This window comes from Littorina saxatilis, linkage group LG16, assembly GCF_037325665.1.
Source record: "Littorina saxatilis isolate snail1 linkage group LG16, US_GU_Lsax_2.0, whole genome shotgun sequence".
NCBI classification, from domain to species: domain Eukaryota; kingdom Metazoa; phylum Mollusca; class Gastropoda; order Littorinimorpha; family Littorinidae; genus Littorina; species Littorina saxatilis.
The window spans coordinates 38,865,090-38,886,024 of record NC_090260.1 but is presented as its reverse complement, the minus strand read 5'-3'; the positions used below and the strand labels follow the sequence as shown (position 1 = coordinate 38,886,024).

At 40.2% G+C, this 20,935-nt stretch overlaps 1 long non-coding RNA gene across 2 annotated transcripts in view; it reads left to right on the top strand.

The window, feature by feature from the left end:
• Positions 1-7,491: 7,491 nt before the first annotated feature.
• The window catches only part of LOC138951031 (uncharacterized), a 79,676-nt gene continuing 66,232 nt past the window's right edge, over positions 7,492-20,935 (top strand). For both annotated transcript variants that reach the window (XR_011450946.1, XR_011450945.1), the window contains exons 1-2: positions 7,492-7,609; positions 13,737-13,841. This is a non-coding gene — a long non-coding RNA (uncharacterized lncRNA). The remainder of the gene's footprint in view (positions 7,610-13,736; positions 13,842-20,935) is intronic.

Genomic DNA, 20,935 nt, shown 5'->3' with positions numbered 1-20,935 from the left:
TAATCTGTCCATTTTGTGGAGTAACCTCGGGAAGGCAAGTCAATCACGTATCTGTATCGGATGACTGCCCTCCATGTCGGGAAGCAACAGGGTTTACATGTGAAAGTTACCTCATTGTGATCCTTTTTGTGTTCGATAAATTCCAAAGATCTCTGTAGTTTTGAGCGAGTAATTATAGACATGTTTTTAGTTGTATTTTGTCACGAACGACCCCATCAGAATTTGACATCATTACATTATATGAAATCAAGCCAAGTGTATGTAACTTGTTATACTCGTTATAATCTCCATCATGGCCTTTATCCGGAATAGCACACACTGTGTCCACACAGCCAGCACAAAGGTTACAGATGGCAACAATTAGTGTTCAGTCAACCATGACTAAGCAGGGTAGACAGCGAGGCTGGTAACCGGATACAAGTCTGAAGTACAGTCACAGACACTGTCTGGCGCCCACTTCCTTCATGCTGGAGCCGCGTGATGTTAGCACAGCTTGAACAATGTCCAGTGCGCGAATACACACATAAACAGAACAAAGAAAGATGCTGGTATCTCCACAGAAAAATAAATTCACAAGTTCATCTTTCACAAGAAGAACATACACACCGTTATATCCATGCACATCAATTTTGGGAACTTGAAGCACAGTTGAACTAGGTAAATTCCATCAAAAACCGCAGCTCTCGCAGACACGTCCGCACGTGTCATAGAGAGAGAGAGAAACAGAGACAGAAACAGAGACAGAGGAGGGGGGGGGGGGGGGAGAGAGAGATGATGATGGAACTTTATTTTATAAGGATAGAGGTTTAAGGCTACCTCTTTTCTTACAATCACTCCTTTCATTCAAAAGTAAATTCTAATGAAGGGGATAAAGCTTATACCTACCTATATAAACGTCATATACAGGTAGGTATAAACATCATCACCCCCTCCTCTTAGAATTTAGTCTTGGATGAAAGGAGAGATTGTAAGATGTGAACCTGAAAGCATGTTTATATGCATCATTGTATTTTAGTAATTTCTAGACACAGCAAAAAATGGAGTGTGTAGACGAAAACCAAAAACACTACGAACATTCATATACAGTGGAGCTTTGAAAAACCTCAAAAATGTCAGAAAATCACATCTAAACAAAAGAAGGAGTTTAAACTGTGGACTGGGTGGCCGAGTGGTAACGCACTTGCGCTCGGAAGCGAGAGGTTGCGAGTTCGACCCTGGGTCAGGGCGTTAGCAATTTTCTCCCCCCTTTCCTAACCTAGGTGGTGGGTTCAAGTGCTAGTCTTTCGGATGAGACGAAAAACCGAGGTCCCTTCGTGTACACTACATTGGGGTGTGCACGTTAAAGATCCCACGATTGACAAAAGGGTCTTTCCTGGCAAAATTGTATAGGCATAGATAAAAAATGTCCACCAAAATACCCGTGTGACTTGGAATAATAGGCCGTGAAAAGTAGGATATGCGCCGAAATGGCTGCGATCTGCTGGCCGATGTGAATGCGTGATGTATTGTGAAAAAAAATTCCATCTCACACGGCATAAATAAATCCCTGCGCCTTGAATATGTGCGCGATATAAATTGCATAATAAAGAAATAAAAATAAAAAAATCCCTGCGCTTAGAACTGTACCCACGGAATACGCGCGATATAAGCCTCATATTGATTGATTGATTGATTGTAACATTACAGTAGTTACAAAACAGAAACTCGGGGGTCTTAACACGGGAGTCCCACTGTAATGAGACAGGACAAAGGGAAGTCGTACAGCTTTTGCTTTCCTTGTTAACTACTCTTGTCGTCGTCTGTGTTTTGAGCGCGTACGTCCCTTTCTGTCTGAGATATGTTCATTAGCGCTCTGCCCCGTTTGGTAATGGTGTTGATAATCATATTAGTCAAACTGACTGCTTGATGTTTGGATTGCACTTTTTTTTCGTCTATAACTGTGTCATGTTAAGAATCCCTGTTGCCATCCCCCTCACCAAAGCATGTCACGTGATCCCAGCATTTGTCTTCTTACAGTGCTGCCAGTGCAAAACGGAGTCAGAGTGCAACACCAACGACGACTGTGACTGCCGATCCATGCTTTTGAGGTGCAATGCTGGCTGCCGTGCAGAGATATGTTCAAACAGCAAAGTAGTAAGTGTTTGGGAAACTGACAACCATTCTATTCTTCTCCTTTATCAGAAGACTGATTTGTTACGTCTGAAAAAAAAAGAGTGCGGAGATTCGGTTCTGCATTGTACAGGGTGACCCAGAAAAAAGAGTACCCAAACAAAACGTCATAAATTGAACAAAAATAAAGCAATCTTCATAAAATTTATTTACACACACAAGTAGCCTCTGCATGATTTCAACAGAAAATGTTAGCGTTCTAGCTTGTCTTTCAGGAAAGTTATGCTCATTCTACAGAACATGCTCCAAATGGCCTCCCCCGGATTTAAATCCCCCAGATTTCTATCTTTGGGTGTTCCTGAAAGACAACGTCTACAGGAACAACCCACAGACAATCGCAGAACTCAAGCGAGCCATCACAACAACCATTCGCGGAATCTCGCAACAGGAGTGTGTGCGGGTGATTGATAACTTTGCGCGGCGAGTTCAAGTTTGCCTGAATCGGCGCGGAGGCCATTTGGAGCATGTTCTGTAGAATGAGCATAACTTTCCTGAAAGACAAGCTAGAACGCTAAAATTTTCTGTGCAAATCATGCAGAGGCTACTTGTGTGTGTAAATAAATGTTATGAAGATTGCTTTATTTTTGTTCAATTTATGACGTTTTGTTTGGGTACTCTTTTTTTTGGGTCACCCTGTAGTACATGCCGAAATTGTGGTTTATTTGTGTTGATGAATTAGGTTATGGAAACGTTCCTTCCTCCCCCACAGCTTGAACATGAGCGACCTTTGTGTGGTAGCTCCTATCATCGACACAGAGACTGAAACAGGGACCAGGCGAAAAAAGGCTCGTGCTTTGACAATGCTGGAATCATACTAGGAACGTGTTTCTCATACCATGCTTGAATGCACGTTTTGAACATATTCTTTATGATGGGATACTGATGACAAACTTTCCCCTGGGGATGGAGATGCACTTAACGTTCAGTCAATGCAACAAGTTGACTAAATCAATATCTTGCTAGAGCGCTGAACAAATTCATTCGCTGTATTCACCCACTCTGGATAACTTGAACATGTCAAAACAGTTGCAGAAACACAAACGTCAAAACCGTTGGCTTTTTCTCTTTTTTTTCACTTTTGGCAGCGTTCCCTATAAATGATTCGTGAATGCCTCCTTACTGGCCCAAGCTCCTAATGCGAACCATTTGTGATTTTTTTCTGTATTCAATTTTTACTGAATGTCTATCAAAGCTAATTCAATCCAATTTGGCCTAACGGTTAAGGAATACCAAACACAAAATGAAATTTCTTCGCAAGAAAACAAGCTAGTTATCAGCATGAAACAAAAAGTGGGCCATATTATGCTTCAAAATATTCAAAGAACACGACAAGCGGACAGCTTCATCATGTTTAATCGAGGAATCGGGAGATATGGCAGACACAAACCGAAAAACAGAGACTCGTTATATTGTCGTTAAGACTGAGACACAAGGCCGATACTACACTTTTGATTGAAAGCATGCATGGTGCTTTCCAATTTGTACAGACACTTGGTGTCCTTATTAACGACAGAAATACCGAGTAGATGACCTGTGACAGCCATATTTGGACATAAAACAAGGTGGTGACCTATTTTGCTGGAGTGTACGACAGTTAAAAAAAAACAGTTATTGGTTATGATATGAACGTGAGAATGTGTAAATCACCATCGATCAGTGCGCGCTTTTTTCACACGTTGACATTGTCTGTGATGCGGACACACACCAACATGGTTGCGTTCTGTGCAAAGTGCAAATATTTTTAAGAATTAATTTCGTAAAAGACATCTGTCCTAATCTGAGTCATGACTAAGTAAACAAAAACATCCCACTACAGACAGACAGCATCGCGGTGTGAAAGGATGAAGTGTGTAGTTGTTTGAAAATCCGGCGGACTGTGGTGCCTAGGACAATGTGTCCCTGGACTTTGTGTCCTAGGAACAGACGTCCCTGGATACTATTTCCTTGGAAAAGGTGTCATACTTCCCAGGCTGGAAAGTCCGTACATGAGCGTTGACTTACTTTCCAGATTGAGAGTGCGGTTTGTTCAACTAAAGTGATAATTACAATGTGTTCACATTGTCAGTTACTATCTTCTGAATGTACATTTGCTTAGCACACACACACACACACACACACACACACACACACGCACGTACGCACACACACACACGCACGTACGCACACACACACACACACACACACACACAAACACTCTCTCTCTCTTCACTTGCATCTATACAGTTTAACTGACAGCGTTATACAATGATAGCGTAAAATATGGAAAGATGGAGAAAGAGAGAGAGAGTGAGAAAAACAGAGAGAGAGAGAGAAAACTAAGACAGGATATAGCAAATGTTTGTACTAAATGTATAGTTTTCAACCATTCTTGTCGAAAGATGAAGTAGAAGCATAATCAAGGTAGGTAGGACATAATTATTTTTAGAATAGCTCAAAAGTATACATTTTCCTGTGTACAGAGATTTGAAAAAGACTTACACACATACAAACACCACACGTACACTCATCTCGATTAAACTTTCAAACATTTAGTCAACGTTTAAACATTTAGTCAAAACTTGACTAGATATAAAAACAAATAATATGTACATTGTCATTTTTGATTCCGCCAGTCTTGTTCACAACTCGCACAGACCTCCTCCCCGTCACAGAAATGCTCATCCATCCCCCACCCCCACCCAACACACACATACCCATACAGTCTGTTTCCATCTCCAATCTCTTTTTTTCAGAATTCGCCCACACACATACATCCCAAAGGTATAGTTGTGTACATTGCCAAAAATGACAATGTTTGTACATTGTACATATACCCCGCCCTCACACACAGGCAAAGAAAGTTTCTCTGTTTTGTAAGAAAATAGAAACTTTATCAATAAAGCAAAACTATGTGTCCCTAAAAAAATGCATACAGATCTCGTACACACAATGGTTACAAAATGAAATAACAATGACACATTTTCATCAGGTCATCTGCAAACAAGCAGAAACACAACCTAGTTCACAATCAAATACTGACACTTTCTAGAATTCCTAGGAAATGTGTAAAATCCCTGAGTGAAACAGGAAATTAACAAATTTACTGAAATGTTCAGGGATTATGCGAATTTTCTGGTTTTGAGAATTTACTGTAACATATATAACGCGGCCTAGAGCGGAAGACTAGTGGCCGAAGTCTTGTCGGTAGAAGTAGGTTACGAAGAGTTACGAACACGTACAGCCTTACGCATCTCTCCGCAAATGCGCAACTTGGTAGTCACGAAGCTTGGTTAGTCGTTTGCGGAGCAACGTATTACCTATGAGGTTTACGTTGTGTGTTCATAGTATGTATATGTTACAGGCATTAAGTGAAACCAGGCATTACGCGTAATGCCTGAAATGTTCAGGCATTATACGCGTAATGCCTGTCACTAGGCATTACACGTAATGCCTAAAAATAACAGGCATTACGTGTAACGCCTAAAAATCACAGGTTACAGGCATTAAGTGAAACCAGGCATTACGTGTAATGCCTGAATATCGTTTGATAGAATCGGTCGAACAACAACACCTTTGACTCTCGCTCGTTTCTTCTTCTTCTGACACTCTGCGCACAAAGATTTGTAAAGTTCTATCGCGTGGCGAGGTATGTTGTCGTATTTCTTGTGCAACTCCTTCTCCATGTGATCACGACCGCCATGGCCTGTGGCCACATGCGCTCTCTTGACGATATCGTATGTTTCTTCAAGGGCAGCATAGCAGATAATGGATTCCTCAGCTGTTTCAGTCCTTTTCCGTACAAGCCTTTCGATGTCACCGCATCTTAATACCTCGAATCTGAAAATTAAAGTAAATGACAACTATTTTAATGGCAACAACAGGACATGTTTATCAAGGTTATCAACAATGTACCATAACTCTCAGCAGCGAGTCGGATATAATTATAACACGTAGGACAGGGTCCAGATTGAATTCATCTTGCTAAAACAACAACAACATGTCAAAGTACCCGAGCGCTATTTTCAAACTAATAAAGATCGTGAACAACTTACGTCGAATAATAATAACAAATCTTCCTTGTGAGAACAAAAACCCCGTTTACACAGTGTTTCTCAAGCGAACATTAATAATAATTTGATATCGTAGCTTTCAACAGCCCCGGTATGTGAGATAACACAACGCAATTTTCTTATTAGCTGTTTTTGTTCCAGCAAGAACGATACAGTCAGTGTACGAAGCCTTTTTTGTTACCTCCCTTTGACATTATAATTATGTGTCAATTACTCTATCAGAGACAGCATTGGAGATAACCCGGTTTCAGTATTGTTTCACGATAGACGTAGAGCTGAATACCAACCCTCAAATTTTTTTTTGACAAACACCACACATCACTTACTTTCCCAAGAGATGATACTCATGACGTGACTTTGTCGTTTTCTGGAAGGCAGCTTTTACTTTTTCGATTGTTCTGAAGTACACAGCTAGCTTTCCGGAGCAACTTTCTGTCGTCCTTTTCATAATGTTCAAACAAACGTCGAGTAAACAATTGTTCTTTTTCATTATCCTCCATGGTGACGAATAAGCAACTGGTGAAAACTCGACTGGAAATATTGGACCTCGGCTTTCCATTGTCACATGCACTCAGTCTTACGTGAAATTCAAACTGTGGTGAACACTATGTCAGAAATACATTATTTTGCATTGCGAACCATCACTCATAATCGCAAAATAAAATGTGCATTCATTTCAAAGCTCACTTGATTGAATGTCAGTTACTATATTCACACCATGAAATGTCAACACTTTGTCATTAAAAAATGTTCTCACAGTCATCCAAGAGGTAATGTGTATTGCCTGAATGCCTGAAATTTGATGCCTGTAACATATATACTTACACGCGTGTACACACACACACACATACGCATAAACACACACACACACACATACACACACACACATACACACACACACACACACACACACACACACACACACACACACACACACGCGCGCGCGCGCGCGCTTGCGCGCGCACACAAATACACGTATATACGAACTTGCACAAACCCAAACACACATTCCCAAAGTGCAGTGAGTTGGTTTTCGTTAATCATAATGACAGGAGTTTCGCTGATACTCTAATCACCTGATAATATATCCTGACTTTCTGCCATTTTACTTATTTATTTCTGATTGTAGATTTGTTGTGAAGATACCACCATCAACCGTAGACTAGTTGTTTTTGTCACTGTATAATAACGTACATTTCATGAACATATAAAACAGAAATACAACATTGTTGAAAGCAAAGAACAGAACCCAGGATTATATTTTGCAGACTACCGAGCTTACAGAGTGTTGCTGGTGTGACGAGGATTCAGAGTGCAACACCGAACACTGTCACTGTCATGATGAGGGCGATGAGTGCACCAACTGCGTTACAAGGAGCTGTAAAAACCGGGTAGGTTGTCAATAATAGTTATGTGCTGTGCCGTTAGGTCGGGCATCCTATTCCTCTCGTAAGACCCACACCGTCCCCCGTAAACCGTCGGTATTTGATCACAGATACAGAGACAATACTTACACTCACTGGAAGACATACCAGTGACGACAAATGGTCTCACCGGGAGATATGTCAGTGACAACAAATGGTCTCTCCTGGTAACATGTCAGTGACAACACATGGTCTCACCGCAAAACACACAGTGACAACCAATTATTATAGGGGACACTTCCAGGCGGAGGTAAGACTGGGATGTTGAATTCACTTTTAATTAATATATCATGCCTCAAGCTGCTGTGGGCGATTGGAATACAATTACGCACGCACACATAAAAGAGATTTGTGCACGGGTCAAAATGTGTGTGTCAGGGGTCAATTGTGTATCGAAACACAGATAAACGCACTCCATGACTTTGTAAGAAGACACAACATATCGCTGGGTTTCATTTGTTTGGGATGAATTGATGACCTTTCATGAAGTAGTTTTTTGTTTTTTTAAAACTTTTGTCAGTTTGCCAGTTCGTTTTTTGAACTTTGCAAAGCAGTGTCGTCTGTTTAGGTCTGGGGAAACGCCAATCAAAAGAGATGAAGAATCCCCGAGCGTTTCTATTGGGTTTGGTTTTGATTATCCATGTATAACCTGCTTCCTGCAACTATGGTAACCGGGGATTTATTGCATGGCGAACATGAGATTGTTTCCCAGGTGTTTGTGAATGAAAACTTGTGAAAATGATGACAATGGTTGTCGTTGTGCTTGACAGTACCTGTAATAGTAGTCAACTAATATCAGGTATTGCTGTCTTTTGTAGTCGCATAGGTCTGCTCCAACCATCGGCAGGGCTCTGTCGGGTATAGGAGTAGGTGTGAAGGGTTCTTTCCTCTGCGAAGGTTTCCTCACCTCACAATGGTTGCAGGGCTGGACTATCTGCTTGATGTCTTGATTCAGTCCAGGCCACCAAACTGATTGACTGGCTCTCTCACGACACTTTGTTATGCCCTGGTGTACACTGTGGATCAAATCCAGGATCTCCTTCCGCATTGACGTTAGAATGACTATCTTGCTTCCTTTCACCAGGAGGCCGCTGTGAATGCTGAGTTCGTTTCTGACGGAAAACAGCTGCTCTCTGTTCATCCATCGCAGCTGTGCATTGTTGTGATTTCACAGATAAATTTAGCGTTCGAGGGGGTACCCTTAAACAAAGGGGCATAAGTACTATTGGGAATGAGTTTTTTCGTGGCGAACTTGATAAAACGTGTTCAGTAGACCCCAATGAATATGTCCAGCCTACTGAAGCTGGATCCTGAGGGGGGTGCACGGTAGGCCTAGCTGGCTTGGAGCCTGTGTGATCTGTCTCTAAATCAAATGAGTCAAGTCCCACCAGTTTCTCCAATTTCTCGCAGGCCCAGGCCGATGCTAGACACTCTTTTTCGATGTGAGCGTATCCACGCTCTGCTGATGGCAGTGTTCGTGAGCAGACGGCCACTGGCCACAGGCTTCTTGATACCATCGTGGTCTTGTAGGAGTACTGTAGGCGAGTGTTGGATCTTACGACAGCTGTTCTTTGACTTTGGCGAACGCTCTTGACTGCTGGTCTCCCCAGGACCACTCTTGATCCTTTTCAAGCAGCTATGTGACTGTTGAAGACAAGTTTGGGACGTATCGGCCCAAAAAGTGTATCACCCCGAGCACGCGCCTCAGCTCAGGGAGGGTCAGGCATGTCCACGATTGCCTCAACCTTGGATGTGTCAGGTTTCACCCCATCAGCACTTATCAAGTGTCCAAGGAACTCTATTTCCTTCTTTCTCAACTCTGACTTCTCTCTGTTGAGTTTCAACCCCACAGACTGGTGTTTCTTGAACGCGTTGTCCAGATGCTTCTCGTGGGCGTTGTCATCGTCGCTGTAGACGAGGACACGGAGCTTATATTTAAAGGTTTTACAAGACTCAATGAATAGGGAATATTCTATTCGTTTCACTCCATCGTTTAGTGCTTTGAATTTTCTGCGTTCCCTCATGATGTTTGCTACGTTATCCCGAATCACAACATTTTCAGGACGTGTACGGGAACGTAAACGGTTAACGTTATCAAATCTAGTTTTTACATCACGCGTTTGCCAAGATCTTCAGTCTTGGTGGGAGAAAAAAACAACGCATGCATTTGGAACATTGGAAAAAAAAAGTGAGGTCTCTGCTACACGTTCGATCATCTAGAACACTGTATTATACGAAAACGCCAAACGCTGACTCTCATTGTCAATAAGGAGCGACCATTTCGTTTTGTCCTTGTCCGAGGGCCCCGGGGGCCCTGCAGCGAATACAAAAAAATGTCAAGGTTAACATTTTATTACCTCTGGTATGGTCTGAGCGTCAGCTAACTTTTGCACATTAATTTATGTCAATTCCTTGTTACTCCTAGTTCTGAGAGCAATACATACTACCAAAAACGTCATCTCCGATACTGTCCGGGCGTACTTTTTTCCGAATTTGAATTTATTTTTAAAATATAAGCAAGCTCTTTCTTATCACATGCACTATCATTTTAGATGACACGATCGTCAGTGCTGTTGCTGCAGTCCTTTTACATGACACGATCGTCAGTGCTGTTGCTGCAGTCCTTTTACATGACACGATCGTCAGTGCTGTTGCTGCAGTCATTTTAAATGACACGATGGTCAGTGCTGTTGCTGCAGTCATTTTAGATGACACGATCGTCAGTGCTGTTGCTGCAGTCCTTTTACATGACACGATCGTCAGTGCTGTTGCTGCAGTCCTTTTACATGACACGATCGTCAGTGCTGTTGCTGCAGTCATTTTAAATGACACGATGGTCAGTGCTGTTGCTGCAGTCATTTTACATGACACGATCGTCAGTGCTGTTGCTGCAGTCATTTTAAATGACACGATCGTCAGTGCTGTTGCTGCAGTCCTTTTAAATGACACGATGGTCAGTGCTGTTGCTGCAGTCATTTTACATGACACGATCGTCAGTGCTGTTGCTGCAGTCATTTTAAATGACACGATCGTCAGTGCTGTTGCTGCAGTCCTTTTACATGACACGATCGTCAGTGCTGTTGCTGCAGTCCTTTTAAATGACACGATCGTCAGTGCTGTTGCTGCAGTCATTTTACATGACACGATCGTCAGTGCTGTTGCTGCAGTCATTTTACATGACACGATCGTCAGTGCTGTTGCTGCAGTCCTTTTACATGACACGATCGTCAGTGCTGTCGCTGCAGTCATTTTACATGACACGATCGTCAGTGCTGTTGCTGCAGTCATTTTACATGACACGATGGTCAGTGCTGTTGCTGCAGTCATTTTAAATGACACGATCGTCAGTGCTGTTGCTGCAGTCATTTTACATGACACGATCGTCAGTGCTGTTGCTGCGGTCATTTTAAATGACACGATCGTCAGTGCTGTTGCTGCAGTCCTTTTACATGACACGATCGTCAGTGCTGTTGCTGCAGTCCTTTTACATGACACGATCGTCAGTGCTGTTGCTGCAGTCCTTTTACATGACACGATCGTCAGTGCTGTTGCTGTAGTCATTTTACATGACACGATCGTCAGTGCTGTTGCTGCAGTCAGTTTACATGACACGATCGTCAGTGCTGTTGCTGCAGTCATTTTTGTGCATGAGGAAGTCCCTGTGAGTCTTCGCCATGGCTAAAAGTAAATGTCCGGGGAAATAGACGCAAATGCAGTAACTTTTTTCGGGTATATATTATCCCATTTTGAGGGACTTTTTACGCAGGAATACGCTCAAAACAACCTTCAAACGTTTTTGGTTTATGAACTGGTCTTAATTGTTTACAGCTGAAGTGCGTCTGGGTCTAGCCAAGAGGCAACAAAGAGAGAAAATAGACTTGGGGTTTCCATAACCGTCATCTCCGTTACCGGCTTTTTCTGGCAAATGAGAAATAATTTATGTTCCATCAAGGAATATGGTGTTTTCTCGCATGAACACACAAGGAAAAAATCATTAACAGGGCCGTCAGGTGTCTTCTGGCTCTGTGGTAAGGCAAAATGCGAGCGCCCGTCATCTCCGATACCGTCATCTCCGTTACCGTCATCGCCGATACTGTCATTTGCGGGCCAAAATAGGATGCCGTTTTCGACGTGTTTGTTGACAAATCATATATCGTTCGAAAGAACAAGACCTGCTCTCTATTCTAACCAATGGGCATTCAGATTCTTGTGATACTCTGTAATCTGCACTTGACTGAAAAAAGGCAATGTTTAATCTTGTCTTGCCTCAAAGACCCGCAAGATGTTCAAACGTCCACAGACCAACTAACAGTCCAGCCTTTTATCTTTGGTTCAATGTATTTGGTTTTTATGTACGTGTAGATTTAAGGGTGCCGCTGGTGTAATTTGTAAACACACCGTTCGCAGGTGTCAAAAACGCCACTTAAAAGTTCAACCACGCGCGTTTTTAGATCCAGTCACAAAAACCGTCGCATATACTTAAGCCTGCTGCGCAGAAACACATCATTACCACAGTTGGAATAGAAGGCTTAGTGATTTTTGGCTCACGTAAGTGTAGCCTATGCGATGCTGAACTTTGTCTGTCTGTGCGTGTGTATGTGTGTGTGTATGTGATAGAAACTTTAACATTTGACTGAACACCAAAATACTAATTTTACCGGGTTATTATCCATATCCAAGCAACAGCTTCAAAATATTGAAGCAATGATCAACATTTCGTCGGCACGTATGTAGTTAAAGTGTGTATCCAAAGAAAACGGGTGGTGGGGGGTTTTAGGGGGGGTAAAAACAGCTGACTGATTTGTGTCGTGTTTGGTATGTAGACCAGGTCAGGGGTCAAGGTTAGGTCAGATCGCGTGAAGGATTGTGGTATAGATACAGTTATCACCGAGCTGCAGTTCGCCGATTCGGAGAAGACGACTCATGATTTCACATTGTTCGGTTTCGTAGCTCCAGAAAAATAGATAAAGAAGATATTGTAGGAGATTTCCTACAGGTTAATCTGCACAGCCGTTTTCCAGTGTCTGCGCGAGGAAGCGCTGTCGAAAGCGCAGTGTCGATCTGGCCATCTGGCAGTCGTGTCCCCGTAAGTACTAACAAGTCGCGTAAGGCGAAAATACAACATTTAGTCAAGTAGCTGTCGAACTCACAGAATGAAACGGAACGCAATGCAATTTTTCAGCAAGACCGTATACTCGTAGCATCGTCAGTCCACCGCTCATGGCAAAGGCAGTGAAATTGACAAGAAGAGCGGTTTAGTAGTTGCGCTGAGAAGGTTAGCACGCTTTTCTGTACCTCTCTTCGTTTTAACTTCCTGAGCGTGTTTTTAATCCAAACATATCATATCTATATGTTTTTGGAATCAGGAACCGACAAGGAATAAGATGAACGTGTTTTTAAATTGATTTCGACAATTTAATTTTGATAATAATTTTTATATTTTTAATTTTCAGAGCTTGTTGTTAATCTAAATATAACATATTTATATGTTTTTGGAATCAGAAAATGATGGAAAATAAGATGATCGTAAATTTGGATCGTTTTATAAAAACAATATTTTTTTTACAATTTTCCGATTTTTAATGACCAAAGTCATTAATTAATTTTTAAGCCACCAAGCTGAAATGCAATACCGAAGTCCGGGCTTCATCGAAGACTACTTGACGAAAATTTCAACCAATTTGGTAAAAAAATGAGAGCGTGACAGTGCCGCCTCAACTTTCACGAAAAACCGGATATGACGTCATCAAAGACATTTATCAAAAAACCGGAAAAAAACTTCGGGGATATCAATCCCAGGAACTCTCATGGAAAATTTCATAAAGATCGGTCCAGTAGTTTGGTCTGAATCGCTCTACACACACGCACGCACACACACACATACACCACGACCCTCGTCTCGATTCCCCCTCTATGTTAAAACATTTAGTCAAAACTTGACTAAATGTGAAAAGTAGGCTACAGACAGACAGATCTAGATCTAGTGCCTCGCACTCTTGCACTGTATCACTTATGCTTACTGTTTCTTTCTTTCTTTATTTGGTCGACATTACAAGTTTTACAAGTCGAGTTAACAAGTCTGCCTTTCTCACAGTGCTGCCAGTGTGACGAGGACTCAAAGTGCAACACGGACACCTGTCGATGTTATGAAGAGGGCACACCCTGCACCAGCTGTCTGGCAAAGAGCTGTAAACAACGGGTGAGTTTTGATGGCAGCGACTGTTGTGGGAGCAGCATTAGGCCGATGTAAGTGTGTGTGTGTGTGTGTGTGTGTGTGTGTGTGTGTGTGTGTGGGTGTTTGTGCGTGTGTGTATATATGTGCGTGCTTGTGTGTGTGTGTGTGTGTGTGTGTGCGTGTGTGTGCGTGAGTGTGTGTGTGTGTGTGTGTGTGTGTGTGTGTGTGTGTGTGTGTGTGTGTGAGTGTGAGTGTGTGTGAGTGTGTGTGTGTGTGTGGTTTTTTCACGTCATACCTTTCCTCTCACTTCTGTCGTCGATACAAATACATTTAGAATTTACATGTTTATATTTACATGTGCGCACGCACACATTAACTCGCACGCACACGCGTTCTCTTAAAAAAACTTGAGCATCCTTGTGTGCACTGAAAGACGCTGTTACTTGTCCCGAATTCAATCCACGGGTTACAAGTTTTACAAGTCGAGTTAACAAGTCTGCCTTTCTCACAGTGCTGCCAGTGTGACGAGGACTCAAAGTGCAACACGGACACCTGTCGATGTTATAGAGAGGGCACAACCTGCACCAGCTGTCTGGCAAAGAGGTGTAAACGTCGGGTGAGTTTTGATGGCAGCGACTGTTGTGCAAGCAGTATTGGGCGGATGTGTGTGTGTGTGTGTGTGTGTGTGTGTGTGTGTGTGTGTGTGTGTGGGTGTGTTTGTGAGTGAGAGAGTGTGTTTGTGCGTGTGGGTATATATGTGCGAGCTTGTGTGTCTGGGTGTGTGTGCGTGCTTGCGTGTGTGAATGTGTGTTAGTGTGTACATTTTAGTGGGTGTGTGTGTTTCTGTGCGCGCACGCATGTCATCAATCAATATGAGGCTTATATCGCGCGTATTCCGTGGGTACAGTTCTAAGCGCAGGGATTTTTTTAAATTTTTAAATTTTTATTTTATGCAATTGATATCGCGCACATATTTCAGGCGCAGGGATTTATTTATGCCGTGTGAGATGGAATTTGTTTACACAATACATCACGCATTCACATCGGCCAGCAGATCGCAGCCATTTCGGCGCATATCCTACTTTTCACGGCCTATTATTCCAAGTCACACGGGTATTTTGGTGGACATGTTTATCTATGCCTATACAATTTTGCCAAGAAAGACCCTTTTGTCAATCGTGGGATCTTTAACGTGCATACCCCAATGTAGTGTACACGAAGGGACCTCGGTTTTTGGTCTCATCCGAAAGACTAACACTAGAACCCACCACCTAGGTTAGAAAAGGGGAAAGAAAATTGCTAACGCCCTGACCCAGGGTCGAACTCGCAACCTCTCGATTCCGAGCGCAAGTGCGTTACCACTCGGCCACCCAGTCACACGCATGTGTGTGTGTTAGTGAGTGTGTGTGTGTGTGTGTGATTGTGTGTGTGCGTGTGTGTGTGTGTGTTTGTGTGTTTGTGTGTGTGTGACTGTATGTGTGTGTGTGTGTGTGTGTGAACAAGAACAAGAACAAGAACAAATGTTTATTGTCCTCAAACCAAAAAGGTTATTGACACATTGCTATGAATTCTAAAGCATTCTGCGACAAACCTTCCGAGACATATTTGAACATCTTTGTCCATAAATATTTCACTTGGTTTATAATTAATATAATCTACATCAATATTAGTCACGTCTTTTTTAAACTTTTCTCTACTTTCATGGAATTTTACGCATTCATCCAGAAGATGATATTCATCTTCAACAATGTTACATACCATACATAAACGATTTTCTCTTTGGATGTTATGATGTCTTCCAGTTTCTATTTTTAGATTGTGACTACTGTGTTATTTTTATTATTATTGTGTGTGTGAGGGTGTGTGTGGGTGGGTGTGCAAAGACACAGAGGAACCCGCTTTTAAGAGAGTTCACACTAAGCTTTCGAGGTATTTTCTTACCCGTGGACTCTCCTTTTACATCATACTTTGTAAGTACATGTTATTAGTAGTAATTTATGTGCGTGCGAATTAATCTGTGTATTTGCATGTGTTATCGAAAGAGAGTGAATGAGAGAGAGATTGGAAGAGAGAGAGAGAGAGAGAGAGAGAGAGAGAGAGAGAGAGAGAGAGAGAGAGAGAGAGAGAGAGAGAGAGAGAGAGAGAGAGAGAGAGAGAGAGAGAGAGAATTGAATTGAATTGAATTGAAATTTATTTTACGAGGGTGACAGAATAAGCAATCTATAAATGCTTCTTTTCATCCGGCCCTCGCCCATTGAGGGGTAACAAACAAGAAGAAATAAAACATAAGTTTAACAATAGTACAAATGACATATTTACCATAATTAACATGTCAAGCAACCAATAAGACATTTTAAGATGCATTAGGATTCTTTAGCAATGCTTGAAAATTATATATAACACGGAACAGGGAAATATGTGTTTGTATAAAAACAAATAAAAATAAATCCTTCATGAATTATATATAATCATGTTTTTCAATATAATCAGAGAGTACAGTTATATTTTGCCAGCTGCTTGATAATAGTTTTTATAAGTTTTGTAAAAGAAACAGCATGTAATATTCCTTGAATGATGTTTCATGAATTCGTAATTTAATTATATTTGGAATGGCGTTCCACATAATTGCTCCAGAATATGATAGACTCGACTTGTACAGGTCAATTCTTGGAGTTGGTGTAATTAATTTGTTACATTTTCTATAATGATTTATTTTGAAATTTGAGGCAATGAGTGTAGGGGCATTCCCTGACATAATTCTATGCATCATCACACCCTTGTTATATGCAAATCTATCTTTGATAGGAAGAATTTGCAATCGTTTATAATCAGTCATGGAAAGAGATGTATTTTTTAAAATAATTAATTTAACAGCTCTTCTATGTAAACTGCCCAAGTGTTTCAAAGTATTTGCACTTGCAGAGTCCCACACTGTGGACGCATAGTCAATAGCTGACTGAATATGTGCCTGAAAAAACAGTTTTCTTGTGCGAAGGTCTAGAAAGTGTTTGATTTTTGATAACTGAAATATTTTCTTGGATGTGTTTTTACAAAGTGTATCTACATGTTTTGACCAAGACAGGTTATTGTCAATAATTATTCCCAAGACTTTATGGCTATCAACTTCGGTAATATCTTGATTTCGTATTAGCAATGTCGGAAATTTAGATGTTAGATTTTGTCTTTTTTGCCTCGTGGTAAGTAGCATGCATTTAGTTTTATTTGGATTCAGTGACATATGGTTTAGTTCTGACCATTCAAGTAATCGTTCAATGTTTTCTTGGAGGATATTTGCTAGTTTATTAAGATCTTGGTGACTAGAATGAATTGTAGTATCATCTGCAAATAGTTCACACATGCATTTTACAAATAGAGGTAGGTCGTTTATATATATAGAAAATAGTAATGGACCAAGAATAGAACCTTGTGGTACTCCAAATCTTACTGTTTGCTTACAAGAGTATGATTGTTTCAGATAAGTACTTTGCTGTCTGTCTGACAGGAAAGATGTTAAAATGTTTATGGAATCTGTTGCAATTCCATAAATCTCAAGCTTTTTGATAAGGAGTTTATGGTCAATTAGGTCAAAAGCTTTAGCAAAGTCAACAAATAGAGCAGCACAGAACTGATTATTATTAATGTTTGTCAGCCATTGGTCTACTAAACTAATAAGCGCTGTTTGACATGAGTGTTTTTGCCTAAAACCTGATTGATTATCATGGATCAATTTATTGTTCTCAAAGTGAGAAAGGATGTGTTTATTGATATGTTTTTCAAGAGGCTTTTAAAGGATTGATAGAATTGATATTGGTCTATTATTTGAAGGATTTGTAGTATCTCCTGATTTAAAGAGAGGAATCACTTTAGCCTGTTTGAATTGTTTAGGAAAATAGCTTTTGTCAATACAAAGGTTATAGATAAATGTCAATGTATCTGTGATAACTGGAGCTGCCATTTTTATAATTTTTGCATCCATACCATCTATGTCACGTGTTCCGGTTTGTTTTAGATGCTGAAGATGAGAGTAAACATCCAGTATAGTCATTGGTGGCAGTGTATGCTGAAAATGTATCTGTTTTGAATTGCAGTATTCCTTTAAATGTTCTAAATTATTTGACTGTGTCCGATCACAAGAAATTACTTTATCAGCAATTTTTGAGAAATGGTCATTGAGTGTATCTGCAGAAATGTCAATTATTTGTGAAGATTTTGTTGAAGTTTCTTTGTTTGTGAGTTGGTTAATTGCTTTCCAAATAGATTTTGAATCTTGTTTAGATGTAATGAGATGTTGAAAATAATGTTGTTTACTTTTTCGTTTCAAGGAATTTACTTTATTTCTTTGTTGTGTGTACTCTTCGTGGGTACCATGTTGTTTTAAGAAGTCACGGTAATTTGCAGCATTTTCTATGTCTTGGTCGATCCATTTGGGTTTTTCTGTCTGCTTTACTCGATGTGTTTTCGGTGGTGCATGTTTTTTGTAAATGATAATGAAAATAGATGTCCAAAACTCTAAAGCTTCGTCAGGATTTGTAAAATTGTAAGTATTTGAAAGTGGGCTATTTTTGAGATCAGAAAGAAATGCACTTTCACTGAAATGAGAGAATGAACGATATGTAATAGTTTTGTGACCAACCCTTGGAATTTTAACCCCTTTACGAGACCAAGTGATACAAATGGGAAAGTGGTCACTGACAGAAAAAAAGGGTACACATGTTTCTTTGATATGACGTTTTTCAGAAACATAAATATGATCAATGAGTGTTTTAGAATTGGGAGTAACTCTTGTTGGATTTTGGATCATTTGATGTATATTTAATAGATTAATAGTGTCCAACCAAGTTTTATTTTGTTTCAGAAGATCAATATTAAAATCTCCTAGAAGAATTATTTCTTTTGATTCATTTGAAACTGTATCCATCATATCCATGAATTCATCATACCAGTGAACCTTTTCTGCTGGATTTCGGTAGCAAAAACCAACAATGATTGGTGCTGATCTTTTTAATCCTATTTCTAACCAAATGCATTGAACAAGGTGTTTCAAGATGTTGAAGACGCTTGTAAATTATTGATTCGTTAATATAAACTAACAAGCCAGTTTCTAAGTGTTTTGTAGAATCTCTTCGTAATGTATTATAACCTGAAATGGAAATATCTGAATCAGGTATGATGTTAGATAGTCGAGATTCCGTAAAGCCAAAAATATGAAAGTTGTTACCGTTGTTTGAAAGTAAAGATAATATGTCTGTTATTTTGTTATATGCATGGTTAATGTTTAAATGGCCGATATGGAGTCCTTCTTTGAAAAGCCAATGATTTTGACAATTATTATTTGAAGATGCCATAAGATTAGTTTAGAAACCTAACACAAATTTACGATGACGGAATATGGAGGAAGCTGAAATGTGTACAAATGAAATATAAACAATTATAGTTCATAAACACAATTCTATCAATCAATCAATCAATCAATGAGTCTTTTATCGCGCATATTCCGTGGGTACAGTTCTAGGCGCTCTGCAGTGATGCCGTGTGAGATGAAATTTTATACGGCCAGTAGATTGCAGCCATTTCGGCGCATATTTACCTTTCACGGCCTATTATTCCAAGTCACACGGGTATAGGTAGACAATTATCAACTGTGCCTAAGCAATTTTGCCAGGAAAGACCCTTTTGTCAATCGTGGGATCTTTAACGTGCACACCCAATGTAGTGTACACGGGGGGAAGGTTCGGACACCGAAGAGAGTCTGCACACAAAGTTGACTCTGTGAAATAAAATTCTAGATACAAATATAACAGATTAATTAATGTTGTAGTATAAACAACAATGTCACAATATGCAATAGCTTTGAGTTGGTGATGAAGTCCTTTTTCTTCTCTCAAAGAATTGCAATCACTGAATTTTAGTTAAGTTAACAATGTCACAATATGCAATAGCTTTGGGTTGATGATGAAGTCCTTTTTCTTCTCTCAAAGAATTGCAATCACTGAATTTTAGTTAAGTTAACAATGTCACAATATACAATAGCTTTGAGTTGATGATGAAGTCCTTTTTCTTCTCTCAAAGAATTGCAATTACTGAATTTTAGATTAGTTAACAATGTCACAATATGAAATAGCTTTAAGTGGTGATGAAGTCCTTTTTCTTCTCTCAAAGAATTTCAATCACTGAATTATAGTTAAGTTATATGTCAATAATACAAAAATCCGTTAGAAGATTGGCCGTGAGCAACAAATATTCAAACTAGAGTTTCAAACACATGTTGACCTTGTTGCATGCTGATGTAGGGATAGTACATAGGTTTTTGCCCAAGAAAACATGTGTCAATATATGGGTTGTACCGCATGTATGGAGGATTGCGGTACATTGAAGGAATATGTCTCATAGCATGTTCGTTTTCTTTACACCAGTGATAAGGTGGCGATGGGTGAGATGGTGATGGTGGAAGTTGTTGTGATGAAAATGTTTTTTGAAATGAAGATTTCAATGGTTGCATTTCACATGTTTCTTTCTGAGGAGTTTGAAGTAATGTTACCCGAGTTGTTTGTGTAGATTGCGGATAGTTCTTTCTTTCAGATGAATTGTTTTCAAAAGGTCTGTTGTATTTTATGTTGCATGCAAGTCTTTTTGTTCCTTGCATACTCGGATGCAAAGGATCATCATAGAGAGCTTTCCTTGGAGCTCCGTTCTCAGTGGTGAAGATCGGAGCATGATCGATGAGAAGCAACTGTTCCACATTGCACACAGACTGTAGCGCAGAGTTTGAGGCAGTTATTGTTCTTTTCAGTGGATGGTTGCCACAAGGGGGAAGAATTGAAGAGAATTGAAGCTTTGCTCCTGGAAATACAGATTTCAGTAGTTTGATGAGGCTCCTCCACGAGTCCTCTGTTACTATGTTTCTGAAACAAGTGTTAATACCAACATGGGTGATTACACACTGTACGTCTTTGCATTTTGGAATATTCTGGAGCCAATGCAGGAGATCTTCAACTGTTAGACCTGATACACTTATCTTTTGTGTTGATGTTTTTGAGAACATAAGATCTGAGTTTACATGTTTTATAGTTGAGTCACCGATAATGACATGAGTAGTTCCAGGTTTGACCCTCTGTTCT